Below are 10,555 nucleotides of genomic sequence, written 5' to 3'. Positions count from 1 at the left end.
GAAAAGATGATGTAGCAACCTAGCTCCTGCATGCAAACAGTCACCGTCTTCATTTCTAACCAGAAGAAAAGCTGCTTCATGGCATTTTCCATATGATTTTTACCAAAACGTTTATTTTACAATAATTTAACAATGCACATTCACATAATCATCAGGTCAAAGTAAAACTAAATAAGAACAATAAATAATTATATTAGCATCTTGTTAAAATTTAGTTCTCCCTGATCACAAATATTGCACAACACACCATTAAAACCCCACAATTGTAAAAAACTATTAAAATCCCCTGTGGCTCTGTGGAAGCAAAACTCTAATCTAAGCCTGGCTTTTACATTACACTTCCACAGAGCCACCACATCGAGTTGAGGTCCAGCCTGCATTTTGTCTCGTCGAGTAATGTAGATTGCCATTTTTGCCTCTGCGATTAAATAGTTTAAAATGCGGGATTTAAAACTGGTGGCTCGATTGTGATGCACACCGTAGATAAAAACGGAATTGGTAAAAACCATGCCAAACAGGCTAAAAAGTCTCGTTAAAAAATGTAAAAAACCAGTTAAACGTACACAATCCATAAAAACATGAAAAACACTCTCTGACAAATTGCAAAATGGACACTCATTTAAAACCCCTGGGCTGACGACCGATAAAAACGAATTTGTGGCGATGGCTCCATGAAGGATCCTCCACTGGAGGTCACCGGTCCTTTTTTTAATTGGAGGCTTGTACAGATTCTTCCATTGGGGTTTCTGTCCTCTGAACTTTTCGCTCCACACATTGGTGGATCTTTTTTGGAGGGTTCTCTTGTTTAAAGTTTTTGTGCAGGATCTGTGCAGGATTTTTGAACTTGTTTTGCACAAGTCCAAGTCTGTCATGTCCAGCAGGGGGCCGCTGTCCTCTTCAAAATCAGTTCTCAGGATCACGTCTGGAAACGGGTCAGTCTGGTCAAGTAGGCATTCTTTTGCTGTGTGCAGCTGCAGGAGCCGCCTTTCCTCGGCCGACAACTGCTCTTTGACCCGCTCCAGGAAGCGCTGTATCAGCCTGGTGGACCGGACCCTGAGCAGCAAGCTAACCTCTTGGATGTTAGAGAAGTCCGGTCCGGCCACCCGTACCAGCCGCTGCAGGGTCACCGTCCCGGACCTGGACAGCGCCTCAGTCAGGCCTGGCACGCTGCTGTCCTGGACATCTAGTCTTGCTCCACACACCAATGGTTCTGCTAAAAGCCAATGCAGAGAATTATGCGTTTTTGCTCTTTGCAGTTTAAAAAGAGCGCAGGACTTAAAAACACCCTGATAAAACTGAGGCAACCCCTTTAACTTTAAAAGACTAAAATCAGTTAAAAACAGAGCAGCATCCAGCCCCAGACAATTGACACGTCTGAGGATACAGCTGGCCACATCCCTCCACACAGGAGATTCTGTCAGGTACTTCTGTATAAACTGAAGACGGAAGGCTGCAGTTCTGCTGGCCAGGTGGACAAGGCCCTGGCCCCCCTCCTCTCTTGGTAAAAACAAAACAGACTGTGGCACCCAGTGTCGACCGGTCCAGAAGAAATTGATCATTTCTGCCTGTATTTTTACAAGTAGGCCCGATGGTGGGTCTAGGACATTCAGTTTGTGCCACAGCTGTGACGCCACCAGGTTATTTAAAACCAAAACTCTGCCCCGGTACGACATCTGGGAGTGTATCCACTTCCATTTAGCCAGCTTGTCTTTCATTTTCTGCTCGACATTCTCCCAGTTCTTGTTTACAATATCCTTACTTCCTAAAAACACACCAAGATATTTAAAACCATCTTTTTTCCACATAAGACCTTGAGGGAGAACCGGGAGCCCAGCAGACCACTGGCCGACAGCCAGGGCTTCACTCTTCCCCCAGTTCACCCTTGCTGCAGACAGTGTAGAGAACTTCTCTGTGATCTTGGTTAAAACACTGGTGTCTTGTTGATCCTTTATAAAAACGACAACATCGTCAGCATAGGCAGATAAAACAATATTGTTACTAAAACCAGGTAAAACCAGACCATGAACACGGGAGCATATTTTCTGGAGGAGGGGTTCCAGGGAGAGAGTGTAGAGCATCCCAGAGAGAGCGCAGCCCTGCCGAACGCCTCTACACACCCTAAAAGGAGCACACAGGCTACCGTTGATCTTCAGCACACTCTCAATGTCACTGTACAGTACCTGGACCTTGGCAATGAGACCCTCGCTGAACCCGAACCCCCTCATGGTTTTCCAGAGGAAGCCGTGTACAACGCGGTCAAATGCCTTTTCTTGATCTAATGAAATCAAGCCCGTTTGTAAACCCAATGAACCGGAGACTTCCAAAACATCCCGAATCAGGTAGATGTTATCTACCATGGACCTGCYGGGGACGCAATAGGTCTGRTCCCGGTGGATGACCTGCTCCATAGCTTTCCCCAGCCTCGTGGCTAGGGCCTTGGAGAGGATCTTGTAATCGGTGCAGAGGAGGGACACAGGGCGCCAGTTCCTTATGTCCTGCAGGTTACCCTTTTTGGGCAGCAGGGTGATGACTGCCCTGCGGCAGGACAAGGGGAGCAAACCGGTGGACAGGCTTTCGTTGTACACCTCGAGCAGGTCTGGGGCCAGAAGATCCCAGTAGGCCCTGTAGAACTCTACCGTGAGCCCGTCAACACCCGGGGACCTCTGGCCCTGCATGCCGAGGAGGGCTGCGTGGAGCTCCTGAAGTTCCAGGGGACGCTCCATCTCGGAGTTGGTCTCCTCGGAGACCTGGGGTAGCTTGTCGCAGAACTCCCCAAACAGTTCTTCGTCCTCCCTGTATTCGCTTTGGAACAGCGAACGGTAGAACTCCACCGCCCTCCTCCTGATCTCACCCGGTTCGCTCAGTCGCTGCGCTGTGTCCGACAGCAAGGAGTGGATCAGCTTCCTCTGCCCGTGCTTCCTCTCCAAGCTGAAAAAAAGCCAGAGGGAGCATCCATCTCCGTGATGTTCTGGACCCGGGACCTGACCAGTGCGCCTTGGACTTTATTCTCCAGCAGGTTTGCTAAAGTTAGCCTTTTGGATTTGAGAGCTTCGATATGCTCTCGATTTCCTGTGGATTCACTAAGTTGTTCCAATTCCACGATGTTTATCTCCAGATCTCTGATGGATCTGGTAATGTCGCGGGTGACATTGAGAGTGTGCTGTTGACTCAGCAGCCTGATCTGTACTTTTCCATGGTCCCACCACTGTTTAAGATTAGTAAACTCAGATTTTCTCTGTCTAAAAACAATCCAAAAATAAGCTAAAACCTCCTTAAAACCCCGATCATACGTTAGTGCTGAATTAAAATGCCAGTAGGCGCTTCTAGGTAAAATGTTTCTGATAAAAACACTACCTAAAAGCAACGAGTGATCTGTAAAAGCTACTGGTAAGATCTGACATGTTTTAAACACATTAAAATTGTGTTTAAAACAATAAAAACGATCAAGACGGGCTAAAGAGATTTTGTCTTCATTAAGGTGGGACCATGTGTACTGCCTGGTGCCTGTGTGCATCCTCCTCCATACATCCACCAGGCCATTGGATGAGACCAGTCGCCGCAGAGCACGTTGGGCTGCTGGATGCGGCTCTGCGTGATTACGGTCTAAAAACTCGTTTTCGGTGCAATTAAAATCCCCACCTATAAAAACATAATCCTCAGACCCACAATCACCCAGCCGTTCCCCAATTTTTTCATAAAAGCGCTTTTTCTCCGCATTGGTGGTGGGAGCATAAATATTAATAAAAACTATACTAAAACGATCAAACTTTGCCTTGATTAAAAGACACCTCCCCTGAACGACATGTTCGATTTCTGTGGAGTTTGGGGTGAACGCCCTTGAGAAGAGGAAGCCCACCCCTGCACTCTGGGAGGTGCCATGACTTAAGATAGCCTCCACTCTCTGACCCAGTCTATCTCCATTAAATGATCACTGTGTGTTTCCTGTAGGTAGATGACGTCAATTTTCTTTTGGTTGAGCATTTGGTAGATTAACGCTCGTTTTCCAGCCTCCCTCGCCCCGTTGAGATTCAATGATGCTATTTTAAAAGAATCCATATTGGGTAAAAGGAAGCTAAAACCAAAAAAACAAAAGACTATATAAAGTGCTACTTTGCATCATTTAATCAAATTTGTTTCCTAACTTTAGTCATTATTTTCTTTAATCTAAACACGTCTCTGTCTGAAAAACCTGATATCTCTTTGTTCCTTATGTGACATTTTGCAGAAAAATAAAATAATTTTAGATCAGGAAAGTAGCTTTCAATTTTTATCCCTCTGAATCCCTTAGTTTCTATTAAAAAATTTCTAAAAAATTCTACTGGGTATCTAGGTGCTTTGCTATTTGTTTGTGACCGATATGTCGCTGCTGTCAGAGATATAGCTCTCAGCGTCGCTGCTGTCCGACACCTCGTTCTTCTCTGCAGCTAGCTTGGAAGCCTGTTTACTGGCCTTCTCAGCCGTCACCACGTTCCTTCTTTTGCTTCGCCTCTTTAACGGGGCTGAAGCTTCCATCTCCATGGTCTCCTCCGTTTCACCTGTCTTCTTTTCCACTCCAGTTTCACAAACCAACTCTGCACTATTCTCACCTTTATTCTGTCCCTCCACCTGCACCTCTCCTTGCTCTCCCTGATCTCCAAACTCTGAATGTTCCCTACCGCTCCTCACCTCCACCTGCTGCTCTCCCTGCACACCATCTCTCTCTCCCACTTCACTCTCGCCGCCACCATTCATCCCATCACCACCACCATTCATCCCGTCACCACCACCATTCATCCCGTCACCACACACCATTGTGTTCTCATCCTTTCCCACACTTACATTCATTTTCACACTTTTCTCATCTTCCACTACCACCACCTCAACTATACCTTCTGCCTGTTCTTCTGCAGTGGGTTCCTCCGCAGCCACACCGGGTTCCTCCGCAGCCGCAGCGGGTTTCCCCGCAGCCGCAGCGGGTTTCTCCGCAGCCGCATCGGGTTCCTCCGCAGCCGCAGCGGGTTTTTCCGCCGAAGCCGCTGCGGGTTCCTCCGCCGCAGCAGCGGATYCTCCCGCAGCCGCAGCGGGTACCTCCCCTGCCTCACCAGGCGGGTCCTCTTTTGTCTGCTCAGCAGCGGCGGGCTGTCGCTGAGCCAAACCCGGTGGGGTCTGTCCGGCCCTGTTGGGACACATTTTTATAATGTGTCCCTCTTGGCCGCAGCCAAAGCATTTCATGTTCGAGGACGTTGCAAACAAGATGTAGTCAAAATCGTCTACTCTAACACGAAAGCTTAGGTTTATCTCCTCGTCCCGCCGATTCGGGATCATGTACAGTTGTCTCCGATGGGAGACAACATGTTTCAACAGAGGTGATTTACACCCCGACGGTACCTTTTTTACTGGTGACACCACCTTTCCGTGTCGAGACCGTTCTTTTATGAGGAACTCGTCGCTTATGAACGGTGGCACGTTCGATAGTGTTACCTTAGTGGAAGGTAAGGTGAGCGGGGAGACTTGTAAGAACAAGCCGTTGGCAGAGACACCCACCTCCACCAACCGTTGGGCCTGCTCTACCTTCTCCACAAACAAGACCACCGCTCCGTTCATTCGGGCTGCAGACCTTATAGCCCCATGCCCTATCAGTTCTCCGACTGCTAGGCAAACTTCCTCCACGCTACACGGAGAACCGGCGCCCACCTTGACGCCGTTCTTCCGTGTTAGCGTGGAGAAAGAACCGCCACCAACCACCACCATGGCGTTAGACGCCGGCCAGCCAGGCACGCCTGACGGCCACACCCAAACCCGAAACAAAACCCCCTAAAAACGTGACAAAACTTAACACAAAATCACAACTAAACTATTAACATAAACACCAAGTGAAAAATACAGTAAGAAAAAACACAAAGATAGAAGATAAGCACTCGTTCGCTCTTTCACTCTCCTTCCGCTCTCCACTCACCCTCCTCTCACACGAAGAAGAAGAAGAAGATATTTATACATGAAAGGTATTAGGAGATTATTATATATCTCAGGTTCTTCACTTTGAGTTAAATAATAAAGAACATAGCTCTTATTTAAACAAGTGAAGGTATTGCGAACATTTTTCTGTGCATCTTATCCAAAGACAAAATTAATTTTGTGCCAAGAAAACGAATTTTTGAAAATACTTTCCAAAGTAGAGATTTCTTTTTATTTTACTCAGTATTTTTGAAAATATCTCTACATATCCATGTAGACTGGAAACAGATTCTAAGAAAAGATGATGTAGCAACCTAGCTCCTGCATGCAAACAGTCACCGTCTTAATTTCTAACCAGAAGAAAAGCTGCTTCATGGCATTTTCCATATGGTATGCAGTGATTTTGATTATGTAACTATTAAATATTTCAAATATGTAACAAAAGCTTCTGACTAAGAGGAACTAGTAAGCTGTCCAAAAAAAAAGTGAGCTACAAATGTTTTGTGAGAATCTATTGTCTATCACCCCTTTAGCAGTGCCAATGGTCGTCTCTCTCTGAATTACAATGTGTCTATTAATATTTTACCTACCGGTAGCAAATGTTTGAAATTGAGGGAATGTGTGGATAGGGGTTTTATTACAAAGAAAAAATAACTAACAAAAGTATTTTCTTGGCAACCTCTCACAAAGGGACTTTTGCGACTTCATAAAGAATCAAATAGTATGTTTGATTATGTAGCAACCAGACATATCAAACACAAAATACCAATATGTTCTGTGGTATTTGGCCTCTTTAAACCAGAGAAATCTGAAAAAGATCTTTAAAAAGGGAATTAAAGACAACTACAACAATGGCCTGCCAACAGATGGAAAAGAAAATGCTGATAAAAAGGCTTACAAGCATTTCTGATTATTGTTGAATATTTAAGGCAGGGCTGTGGAGTTCGACATCAAAGAACAGCTGTTTTATTAAAGCCTTGCAGATTCGCGGAAGCAGAATTACAGAATTAGTCAGTCAAAGCTGCATGTACCAATTCAGACATAAAAATTACCTACAGAGGCAATAAAAAACAAATCCCTCTGTTAATAGAGAGTCCCACTGCGTCTTGAGCTAATAATTAAATTGGCAAGGCATCAAAAATATTGCAAACATGCGAAATCCAATAAAGTTCATGAGAACAAATCAATGTTTCCTGATGTGAAACAGCTGTTCAGCTGAGATTCTAATTTTACAGTCCTAATTTGATCTTTACCACGTCGAAGTGCAAAAATTAAAGAAAAAAAAAAGTAACACTTAAACATTCACTGACTAGGGCATACATTTGTTAGCAGCTGTATATTATTTATGTGTGCAATATAAAGCAAAATATCCCCTCACAAAATCTGCCCCGGGACCCTCTTCCAGACAGGAAACATTTTCTTTTGTAACTTTTTGCAGTTTCACAGATTTCTAGTATGTTTTAGTCATTTTCTGAACATAAAAGTCAATTTCAGCAAGGAGGTCCTGTGTTCAAAATGCAACCTAAAGTCTTTCCGCATGTAGTTTGAATATTCTCAGTCTCAGTACTCGGGGTACTCTAACTTCCTGATGCACACTAAAATCATGCCTTTTAGGTTAATCTTTTTAGGTTAATCTAATTTTCCCCTACGTATGAGTTTGTGTGTGAGTGGTTGTCTGTCCTCTGTGTACCGTTGCCCTTCAAGGAAAAGCGGTATAGACAATGGATGGATGGTTGCTATTCTTAGCATGACGTCATAATTGGCAATCCTTTAACAAAGAAATATTGTCAGTGAGGCTATGAGGTCCAGCAGGATGAGAACATATGAAATAGGCTTTACTCTGTGTTCTGTTCACTCTAACATCGTCAAACAACAGGAACTGTATTTTTCAAACCATAACTTGATTTACTGGTAATTGCACCTTGTCTTACGAAAAGGATAATCTCCTTTCTCCTTCCCAAATGAAATACGTACTAGAAACTCCCTTGTCATTGTTTAAACAGTAAATGGTAATGGGGGTTAAGACACTTTTTAAAAAATATAACCGTTTGAAAGGTGCCTGAACTCATCCTTTTCTTTAAGACCCCTTTTAAGGGTGGATGGGCTTTTTAAAATGATCAGGAATGACCTGTATTGCTTTAAAGGATGAAGAATTAAAGTACATTAGGCTTTACAACATCGCCTAGTCCCCGCGGAGCCGGACGTATTTTCTCCTAAGTGAACTGAGGGCTTTCTTTGTAATGGGCTATAACAAAGAGTTATGGATATGAGATGTCACTGGGATAAGGCTTGCCAATGAACTCTTGCAGACGACAATGTCAGGCTTCCCTCCCCACCAAAGATACAAAGAAACGGAGCGAAGGATAGGATGTGTGAAGAAAAATATCTTTCAGAAATGCGCTCATTCTTGATTCCTTTTGGTTTTTTTTTTTTTTTGAAAGGCTGCTCTAAAGCAATTAAGGTACTGGGGTGAAATGTGAGGGGTACATAAAAGCCAGGGTGGTGTGAAAGAGTAAACACGCACTTTACCTCAACCCTTTGCTGGCCTGGCATTAAAAGTGAGCTATCGGCTGTAATCTAAAAGTCTCTCTGCGGTGTTACATAAAATAAATAAATTTAAAAAAAAAACAAGAGGCCGTAAATGAAAACATTATTTTAACCACTTCAGAAGAATTGTGTAATTAACTCAGTATATTACAAACGACTCACAATTTTCTAAAGTGCTGCTTAAATGCTTCTCTTGAACAGCTGAATCCGTTTCTAGTAACACAACTGGAAAATTTCCACCTCGCAGTAGGAGGATTATAAATTGATTCATAATATGACAAAAGAACAGCACAGAGTGTTTAGCACAACACTCTTAAACACAGCGGTTTCATCTCGGGGTAATATTCCGGAGATCTATTCCTTATATCCGTTTCCCAGTTGCTGGCAGTGGTCAGCAGTGAAATTTAATTAGGGTAAGCGCTTTACCGCTAACCTCATCACTTCCTGCACACTGTAAGTGCCGAGCATCCCCAGGAATATCTGGTTATACGTGAACTGGATATGAGCTGACTTAAGTATAGTCCCGGCATGATTTTATTAACTAATCGGATACCGCGTTGTTCTTGGATGATTTGTTTTCTTCTATCTCAGAGGCTTGAAGACATTATCCCTGGAAGATTAGAAAGAATTATGGGTACTTTAGCTAAGCCAGTAGGATGGATCAGCACTGTGCCACCACTGTAATGGTGCGGGAAACTGCCTCGTTTCAATGTAGGGAAAGTAAATGCTAACAAGCCAGGAAAAGGGGAGCAGGCGAGCGAGAGAAGTTGCAATAATGTAAAATCCGAACATCCTGCATGCGGCTCACCCACTTCAGGGCAAGGGTGGGATATTAAATCTCATATGGGAAATCTTGCTTTTATGGGCATGATTGATATTGCACGCTGCAGCTTAGATGCATTTTCCTTCCAATGCTTTAGAGGCTGATAAATCAGCAAGCTGGGCTACACATTTAGCAGACATTTTGGAACATATAATCCTGCGCCCGATTCTGCTGATGTCCCCGTACATAAAACATCTTTTGTCCCGTTTGGAATTGACGAAACGCGATCGCGTGTTCGGCGTCCCGAACATCTTGCTTGCCAGGTGGAGGTGAGAGATGACTAAACCTGTGGCACCCCTGCTGTTCTGGAAGATGGATACACCAGAGGTTAGACGTGGCAAAGCTGCCGAGGCTGTTGAACAATTAATCCCATATCAAATGAGAAATATGCACCCCCGCCAGTTTCCTGTATGTGCCAGCTGGTGTGCTCTGCCTCTCGCTGGTTTATTTCTGCTAAAAATAAGAATGTTGTCAAACACAATATGAGTCATTTGCATAGACAAAAGAGAAACTAGAGCAACAATTATAGTGCAGCTGCACTTCACGATGGTTCTGTTCCTACAAGTTTAATCTGGTTGAAGTTTTGAATCTTGTTAGGACTGTGAAAGAAGATTTACATTACGGGGGATTTCAATGGAAAACTACTAAGTGCTGCCTGTTGGCCTTGTGTGTTTGAGAAGGTCTTTCTATTAGTGTTCCAACAACTGGAAGTCAAATAAAGAGTGTTCTCTTTGAATTGCCCTTTTTTACCATTTCCGAAAATAAAACCCTCTTCATTTAAGTGTAGGAATAAAATGGTTTCAGATTTTGAACATCACCATGACAACATTTTGGATGGTTAGTGTTGACGTTTTAAAAGGAAACTGACATTAAAATCACATTTTGTGGCCACACTAAACTGTGTATTTTATGTCCATCATATATAATCTGTGTTGTGATGCAAGCAGAAGGCAGTAAAAGAAAAACAAAAAAACATGTAATTTTTCCCTATTCATAACTAGTTTTGCCACTCACTAGTTGTGAGGCACTCTACAGACTACAGACAGAAAATTAGGTAGTTAAATAATAACACATTTTATGTATGCATGAGTTTATTATTTAAATATTGTAGCCATTTTCAATTGTGTAAACATTTTCTGCAGATTTCTCTTATGCTGATCTCCTGTTTTGTTTTCATAAAATTTGGTGTCCAAAAATATATCCTGAATGTATATTCACATTTTGAAAATATACAGATCAGATATTATATAT

At 43.4% G+C, this 10,555-nt stretch overlaps 1 protein-coding gene across 1 annotated transcript in view; it reads right to left on the bottom strand.

Annotated features, from left to right (window-relative positions):
* The window catches only part of LOC103467239 (contactin-4-like), an 82,371-nt gene that overhangs the window by 29,728 nt on the left and 42,088 nt on the right, over nucleotides 1-10,555 (bottom strand). The window lies entirely within an intron of this gene.

This window comes from Poecilia reticulata, linkage group LG7, assembly GCF_000633615.1.
Source record: "Poecilia reticulata strain Guanapo linkage group LG7, Guppy_female_1.0+MT, whole genome shotgun sequence".
NCBI classification, from domain to species: domain Eukaryota; kingdom Metazoa; phylum Chordata; class Actinopteri; order Cyprinodontiformes; family Poeciliidae; genus Poecilia; species Poecilia reticulata.
Note: the sequence above shows the minus strand (reverse complement) of the source record. Positions and strands in the feature narration are given on the sequence as shown.